Source organism: Marmota marmota, unplaced genomic scaffold, assembly GCF_001458135.2.
Source record: "Marmota marmota marmota unplaced genomic scaffold, marMar, whole genome shotgun sequence".
In the NCBI taxonomy this organism is placed as follows: domain Eukaryota; kingdom Metazoa; phylum Chordata; class Mammalia; order Rodentia; family Sciuridae; genus Marmota; species Marmota marmota.
The window spans coordinates 32,946,087-32,955,268 of NW_026000057.1; the positions used below are offsets into that span (position 1 = coordinate 32,946,087).

General features: G+C 34.4%; 1 long non-coding RNA gene across 1 annotated transcript in view; it reads left to right on the top strand.

Moving 5' to 3' along the window:
* Nucleotides 1-6: 6 nt before the first annotated feature.
* The window catches only part of LOC125619799, a 17,009-nt gene continuing 7,833 nt past the window's right edge, over nt 7-9,182 (top strand). Inside the window, exon 1 of the long non-coding RNA XR_007351392.1 lies at nt 7-1,420. This is a non-coding gene — a long non-coding RNA (uncharacterized LOC125619799). The remainder of the gene's footprint in view (nt 1,421-9,182) is intronic.

Consider the following 9,182-nt stretch of genomic DNA (forward strand, 5'->3'; position numbering starts at 1 on the left):
CCCTTTCTCTTGCCATGTTTCAGTTTTTGAGCCAGAAAGTGGTGAAGCTCCAAGAAATCAGGTAGCGTTTTGGGTTAGAAAAACTTAATACTTAACTGAAATATCGGCGAAAGGCGGGGGTGTGCAGATAGCAGTGGCCTATTTTAATCTGCTGGGTGTAAGGTAGGAGTATTTTTGCTTTTCAGTGTATCTTTCAGGCAAAAAGTAGTAGGACCTTAACTTTTTATCTGGGGATATAATTTAGGTGTAGAGCACTTGCTTAGCGAGTTACGAATCTCTGAATTTGAGCCCCAGAACCCTCCAAAATTATATATATATATATATATGTTGGCTGCTTGAAGCTCCTCAATGATCCCACTTACAAAAGGATTACATAGAAAAATACACCTGTTTTTAAAATATACTTGATTTAGAAAAACTATTGCAGAAAGTAATAAAAATTTCACAGGTTAGTGATAAATGGTCTAATATACTGTTCAAGTGAACATATAGTGAACTAGAGCAATTAAAGAGTGTTTCTCAAACTAATGTCAATAGAAGTCACCTGGAGTTTTGTTCAAAATGCGGATTTTGATTTAGTAGTAGGGGCTGGAGCCTGAGATTATGCATCTTAAACAAACTCCCAGGTGATGCGGATTCCTTCCCCACCCCCTTACGCCGATTTGAACCATTCTGTAAGTGCCCCAGTCATGGCCTACTGGATACCTCTGTCCCTTTCCTCTGTTCCTTCTTGAGTAATCTTTATTGTTCTCTCCTCTAGCTAGCCAATTCACGAGGTTAGGCATGAGGGTGGAGGGAGAAACTTAGGTTCTAAGTTCTTGCTGGTTGCTTCCGTATGTGTGATATAGGTCTGGTTACTAATCTTCTATTTCTTCACTGCTAAACTAGATGTAATAATAACTATCCTTTCACGTGGAATTATTGTGTGGTTCAGATGTCATAAAGTTGTGAAAGGACCCTGAAGACTTCACAGTGTTGTATACATGTTAAGTTATTAAAGTAAACATTCAGGCATTAACTGGCCATTTTGTGAAATAAATGTATAATAGTAATAATAGGTATGGGTAAAATTTATGCAACTTTTACCAGGTATTGTGTTTATTAGCTCCCCTTTACAAATGAAGAAACTGAAGCACAGATTAGGTTTCTATCCTAAGTGATAGAAGGATAATTTGAATTCATATGCTTAATTTAAGAATATTTATTTCATAGAGTAACGTGTTTTATATTTCTACTTTAAATGTCATCTGAATCTAACTTATTTCTCCTATTTCATTTTTTTAGAAGCCAGGGTACAAGAATAGTAGGAAACATTCCCATTTACCTAAGGGGAAGTCATAATATCCAGGGAGGTCCAAGAAGAAAAGCCCCAGAGAAACCAATTTGAGTTACCTTAATCTAAACAAGCTTCAGTATAAAGGTATGATGGAACATTACTGCTGTGGATTAACAGAGCACAATAGACTGGAAAAATTTGGGGTCAGAGTTCTTAACTTTTTTGTGCCTCAAACCACTTTGACAATCTGATAAAACCACCCACCATTTTCAGAATAATGTTTTATACATGTATAAAATGAAATTCATTGTATTCTATATAAAGAAAAACATGTGAAATACAGTTATCAAAGATTAAGGAAAAACAAACTTGTGAACATGTGCTTTATTTAAAGTAAACATATGCTTTATTAACAGTAAGGAAGATCTAGTGGGGGGGTCTGATGAAGACCAAAGTTTTGAAATAATAATGAACTTAAATGACATTTCCAGAGTTTGCAATAATTGTAATGTGATATAAAGTATCTGAACCATCTATTGGTAATACAAAAGTAGGTATAGCTAATATTATTGTTGAAGGAATACAAAATTTTTAGGCATAAGTAAAAGTGTAATTTTTTTCCCACCCAAGCTCACACATGCCCTCATTCCCTCATTTTTATCCATGAACTGCATGTTTAAAAAGCTTAGGTTAAGTCTTGAAATCAGATTTGTGAAATTTTAATGTACAATTCTAATTGATATTCCTAACTATAGTGATTCATCAGGAAAAGTTTAATTACAACCAGTATACTTTAAGAAGGTATTGAAGTGTGTAATATATTGAGGCAACAGTTTTATCGCATTTGTTGATTTTTCCCTCTATTTTTGGGTAACTATGAAGGTACTCTATGGAAAATTGAAGTATTCAGAATGATTCATTTTCCAAGCATTCTGGTTGCTTTAGGTTTTATTATATTCACATTCATTAATTACATGCCTTTGTAGATAAGGTGTGAAAGAATTACAAAATGAAAATCAAGGATGAAAGAAATTCAGATACTGTATGTTTAAGTTTTTAAATAGGTTTTAACAATTGTTGAAGTACTTATTATGTGCTGGCTCATTTAATTCATTGTCTCATCATCCCTGATATAGAGATGAAAACTCAGGGCTATACAACTAGTAAAGAGTAGAGCTAGATTTTAAACTGAAGTAGTCAGACCTTAAAGCCTACACTCTTAAGCCCTAAGCTGTTTGTTTTTAGCTCTTCAGTTATTAGTCAATATTAAATTTCCCTTTAGTGCAAAACATACCTGCTTGCTACCTCAAATTGTTAATGTTCTCCTTACTATTGCAGGTAAAATTCTCCCAGTGACTAAAAGGGATTTTCCAAAACCTACTTTTTTAATATTAATTATATCCAATTCTTCCATTAAATAAGTAGAATACTAGTTAGGACTGGAAAATAGATTTTGTTCTACAGAAATTTTTATTGTAATGGAGTTTCGCTAAAACGATGAAATCTGCTGGGCCTGGTGGTGCACACCTGCAATCCCAGCGGCTTGGAAGGCTGAGGCAGGAGGATCATGAGTTCAAAGCCAGCTTCAGCAACTTCATGAGGCCCTAAGCAACTCAGCAAAGACCCTGTCTTTAAATAAAATACAAAAGAGGGCTGGGGATGCGCCTCAGTGGTTAAGAGCCTCCTGGGTTCAATCCCCAGTAAAAAAAAAAAAAACACATCAAATCTGCCTATGCCTTTTCCTGTCCTCCAAACGTACTTTCACATTTGCAATCTAAACTTTTATGTTTTGCATAATATACATATGTGATGCTGTTGTAAAATGTGTATATACATCTGAAGTAACATTGTGTGTGTGTGTATTTTCCCCCAGTACTGATTATTAAACCCAGGGCCTTACAAATGCTTGGAAAGCATTTTACCACTGAACTACATCTCCACCCTTTTTTTTTTTTTTTTAATATTTTTAGTCATACATGAACACAATATTTTTATTCATTTTTATGTGGTGCTGAGGATCGAACCCAGTGCCTTACATGTGCAAGGCAAGCGCTCTGCCACGGAGCCACAACCCCAGCCTATCCACCTTTTTTAATTTTGACACAGTCTCACCAAGTTGCCCAGGCTGAATTTGAATCTGCCTCAGCTTCCTGAGTTGCCGGGATTACAAGCATGTGCAACTGAATGCTGCTTCCCAGCAGCTTTTTGATGGCTTATGATAGAGCAGGCTATGATTAGCTCAAATTTTTAAATAGTTCACATATCTAGTGATGTAGATAACCCACTTTACAGTTGCAAATAAAAATATTTTCATTATTTGAATTATAAGGGTAGAAGTGGGTCTATCTGAAAAAAAGAGTCATGTTTTTATCTTGAAATCTGGAATATGCTAAAAGTTTCTGTTTTAAATACTGAAAGAAACATTTATATTCAGAAATCTGTGAAGTTAAAAAGTATTGAAAAGACAACTGAAAAGCAGTCCTCTCTAAGAATGTTAAATTGAAGTCTGATAAACTTTCTAATTATTATAGATCAGATTTTTCTTGCGTGAGTTGACATAAAATATGAGAAAAATATAAAAGATAAAATTACCCCTATGAACTTGGCAAATAATAATCTGGATAGAAGATGTGCCAGTGTCCTGATATGTGGGTTCTTCAGTGAGGCCATGTTATTATAATAACTTGAGTAGAGGAGTTCATTTAAATATACTTCTGAATAAATATATTTAATATAGATCAGTACTGTGTGTGTACTTACTAATGTTCTATGTTTACTTGTATCTTTATAAAAATCTGTCACAGAATTTTATAATTTGCCAAGGATGCTGGGTCTAATACAATATATACCCCATTTTATCAGTTTAATTCATTGAAAATGCTATGGTCAAGACTAATATTCAGAATGTACATTTAGATATTTTTTTGGAATAGGTATTTGGAACCCAACCAAATATTACTTCACATTGTTTGCATTAAAAAAAAAAAAAGGTAATTTTTATATTTGCTAGTCCAGAATCTGATTTTTATTAATGGGGTTTAAGAAAAATGTATTTTCATGCTAAGAACATCATTTTTACCTAAATGGATACGTTTTGTAGCATATAAGGAATGATGATGATTAAGTCTTTGGCATAAAAATAAATTACCACATTCTTTTCATATAAAAACTTACCTTCACTAATGTTCAGAGTATTACTAGATATCATATCCCAAAAGTAGAAATAACCCAAATGTCCATCAACTGATGAATGGTTAAACTGTGATATATATAAGACAGAATAGTATTAATAAGAAGGAACAAAATACCAACACGTTATATGTATCCTGAAACTTGAAAACTTTCTGCTGAGTGAAAAAGCAGACACAAAAGCCGAGCACAATGGCACACACCTGTAATCCCAGTGGCTTGGGAGGCTAAGACCAGAGGATTGCAAGTTCGAGGCAGTCTCAGCAAAGTAGAGGCACTTAGTAACTCAGTGAGACCTTGTCTCTAAATAAAATACAAAATAGGGATGGGGATATGGGGATGTGACTCAATGATTAAGTGCCCCTGAGTTCAATCCCCAGTACCAAAAAAGAAAAAAAAGCAGACACAAAAGGCCACACATTGACATATTGTATGATTAATGAAATGATCAGAAGCAGCAAATCCATAAGGACAGAAGCTGGATGTTTCATTGCCAGGAACTAGAAGCAGGGGGAATGAGGAATGAATACCAATGAGTATAAGGTTATTTGCCAGAGGGTGATGAAAATTCTAAAATTAGATAATAATGATGGTTCTTTAGCTTTGTTATACACTAAAATCCATTGAATTTTATACTTTAAAAGAGTTAATTTTATGTATATGAATTATCTCAATATAGATGTTTCTCTTAAAAAGTAATTTAAATTAGAATCAAAATATGAAATCAACCTGGAAGCTTAGTAAATATTTTCAGTATTTCATAATATGAAATAAATGAGATACAGCATTCTTATAACACAGAAAAAGTGAAAAATTAACTTGAGGGTTTACCTCAATAAAACAATGTAATGTTACATTTGATTTTAATAGGCATTTGCTGTCAAACAGTCTTTAATTTGGAACTATTTTATCAATATTACTTCCTTAATAAAACATAATGACTAAAAATTAATTTTTATGTTTGTGTATGCACGTGAATACTGGCATCAAACCCAGAGCCTGGTGGGTGCCAGGTAATCATTCTACCACTGAGCTACACCCCCCAGTGAAATTAACTTTTAAATAGTGTTGTATTTCATTGGATATAAATGTTCATAGTTATGACCAGAAACAGTATATTCAATTTTGACATACTCTAAATATAAAAGTTTCCTTAAAAAAGAAAAATAGGGAGGTTCTCATGAAAATCAAAGAGAGACCAGAAGAGGAAAGGAACCAAGGGGATATGGAGTAGGGGAGGGAAAGGAGAAATACTGGGGAATAGTTGACCAAATTATATTGTTATATTGTGTGCATGTATGAATGTGTAAAGAATCTCGCTATTATATTTAATTATAATGCACCAATAAAAAATATGGAAGAAGTTGTTCCTTATAATTTCACATGAAATTAGGTTAAAAATCAGGAAAAATCATCTATTTGGAGGGTTGGGTATTTAGCTAATAATAATATAAATTAAAATTACTTCTAAACCATAATAAAGGTCTTCAATAATGATACAAAAAAACTAAAGTAAACAGATAATATGTTTTTGAACCAGAAGGGATCAATGTCTTACCAATCTTTGATTTATTTAGATAATTATGGGAATTCTTAAATAAGATAGTGATGATAAATCTAAAATTTATTAAACTTTAGGAATGATTATGGCAATGCTGTACATAGTGGTTCTATAGAATCAGATGATATCTAAATGACTTAAAGGAGCCATTTAAGTGAGGTTTTTATATTGATATAGCCACCCTTGGTACCCACAGGGAAGTAATTTCAGGACACCCATTCCTTACCAAAAGCCTTGTATGCTCAAGTATCTTATATAAAATGGCATAGTGTCTGTATTTAACCTACCCATGCCCTCCAATGTACTGTGTGTGTGTGTGTGTGTGTGTGTGCGTGCGTGCGTGCGCGCGTACACACGTTGCTAGGGATTGAACCCAGGGCCTTGTGCATGCAAGGCAAGCACTGTACAACTGATCTATATATCTCTAATCCTCCAGTCTACTTTAAATGGTCTCTAGATGATGATAATATCTAAGACCATATAAATGTTGTAAATAGTTGTTACGCTGTAACTGGAGATCAAACTAAGTGAACTAAGCCAGAATCAGAAAGTCAAGGGTCACATGTTTTCTCTCATTGAGGAAGCTAGAGCAAAGTAAGGAAACATGACCAATGGGGCAGTGGTGGGGGACCACAAAAATGAGGGCAGATCAGTGTGGAATAGAGGAAAAGGCTGAGGTGGGGAGAGGAGGACCAGGGAAAGGAAAGGAATGCTAAATGAAATTGACAAAATTATGCTATGTACATGTGTGAACATATACATTGAATTCCACCTTTATGTATACCTGTAAAGCATAAATTTAAACAATAAATAAATAGAATAAGATCAATAGAATAAAGAAAGATAATATGGAGGGAGGAGAGAATGGGAAGAGGAAGCACTGAGGACTGAAACGGAGCAAATCATGTTTCATGCATGTACTATTATGTGAAAATGAACCCCACTATTATGTATAACTATAATGCACTAATAAAAAACATTTAAACATTTTTTTAAAATATTTTATTTTTTAGTTTTCGGCGGACACAACATCTTTGTTTGTATGTGGTGCTGAGGATTGAACCCGGGCTGCATGCATGCCAGGTGAGTGTGCTACAGCTTGAGCCACATCCCCAACCCCTACATTTAAATATTTGTAGGTGTTCAGTACGGATGCAGTTTTAAAATTTTTTTTTTGATTTGCAGTTGACTCTGAATGCAGAGGATGACTGTACTATGTAGCACCTGTTGAAGATTCTATCATTGCACAAAAACAGTGAAACACATGACATTAAAAGAAAGAACGAGGGCTGGGGATATAACTCAGTTGGTAGTGCTTGTTTCTCATGCACAAAGCCCTGGGTTCAATCCCCAGCAACACAAAAGGAAGAAAAAAAGAATGAAAGTCATTGAGAAACATTCCTCTACATCCAAAAAAAAAAGTGCTTATTTCCAGTATTTGGTTCATTTGGTGATGAAGAAGCATGACAATATCAGCAATACTCTATCATCAATGGATATTAAATTTCAAATCTCAAAGTTAACAAGTAGTTTGGTAATGGAATAGAATGATGGATTCCCTGTCTTACAAAAAGACCCATATAAAAAAAAAGAGTTCTCCATACCTCATAGTGCTGGAAGTTTGATGCTTCAGGAGAAATTCAGACAAAAAATCCAAATGTTTTTAGACATTCATTTGTATGCATTTAGTTTTCCTTATACTTTCTGTTCTGCACTAATGGAGAAACAGGGAAGGTTATTTTGGGGCATTTTGGAGGTAGGACTAAGTGTCTACCCCTGGATTGAATAGGGCTATAATTAAGGACAAAAGAGAGCTGGAGAGAGAAAGAAGTGGGAATGCAAAAGTTAAAAGCAAATTTAAAGTGTTCTTAAGTCCTGTGAACCAAGAATGAGGTGGAAGCCTTTTTTTCTTTTTCCTTGTCATGAGTATTCCTTATCTTGTTATAAATATATGTGTGTGTGTGTGTGTGTGTGTATGTATGTATGTGTGCATGTGTATAGGTTAAGCAAATATCTGTTTTCTCCTGCAGTTATGTAACAAGATGTTTTAACTATATCAATATTTAAGTATTATTAATTTTTCATCATAGTATTTAATGCCAGAAGAAAAGTTAAGTACTACTCACACTTCACATCCTCTGCTGAGGAAGGGGTTAGTCTATTTTCAGAAGAATGAAAGACAATTGCTTATCACATCAGGCAAAATTATGACCTTATTGTGTGTTAGTGCGTTTATATATATGTATATATCTGTATATGTGTGTGTGTGTTTGTGGGTGGGTGGTTATAGATAGACACAATACCTTTTATTTATTCATTTTATGTGGTGCTGAGGATTGAACCTAGTCCCTCATGCATGCTAGGCAAGCGTTCTACTACTGAGTCGCAACCCAAGACTTTATTGTCTTTATTTGAAGATTATGTATAGTTTAAGGAGATTCATATATGGGTAACAAGTTGACATCAAGTGGACTTGTGGTTAACTTATGTGTTAACTTGATTGGGCCTAGGGATTCCCCAGATGGCTGATAATATATGGTTTCTGGGTGTACCCATGAGTTTTTCTGGGAGAGATTAGCTTTTGAGTCAGTGGACTGAGAGAGTAAATAAGATTATCTTCAACAATGTGAGTGAGCTTTATTCAATGCCTTGAGGGTCTGCACAAAATAAAATGGCACAGGAAGGGTGAATTTACTTCCTGTTTGAGGTAGAACATCTGCCCTCAGACATCACCATTTCTAGTACTCTGACCACTGGGTTCAAACTGTGACTTGCAGCATTGCTCCCTCCCCCTCCCGTTCTCAGGCCTTTGGACTTTTATCAATACACCACTGACTTTCATTCTTCATTTTGCAGATAAAAGATGTGGGACTTCAGGGCCTCCAATGTGAGCCAATTCCATTGTTTCTGTTTTCTTGGAAAACCCTTATTAAAACACTCCTCATCACTATAAGGTCTCCTGCCTGTAGAACACACAGAATTCCAGCTAACACCATTATATTTGTTCAGTTTAATGTGACTTTATTGGCCTTTCTATACTTGCTAGCTTGAAATTTAGTTACTGTAACATTGTTCTATTCATGGTAACATGATAACAAGTTTTTAAACAATCTTGCTTTCTTTTTTTGAAATATTTATTCTTTTTTTTTTTTTTTT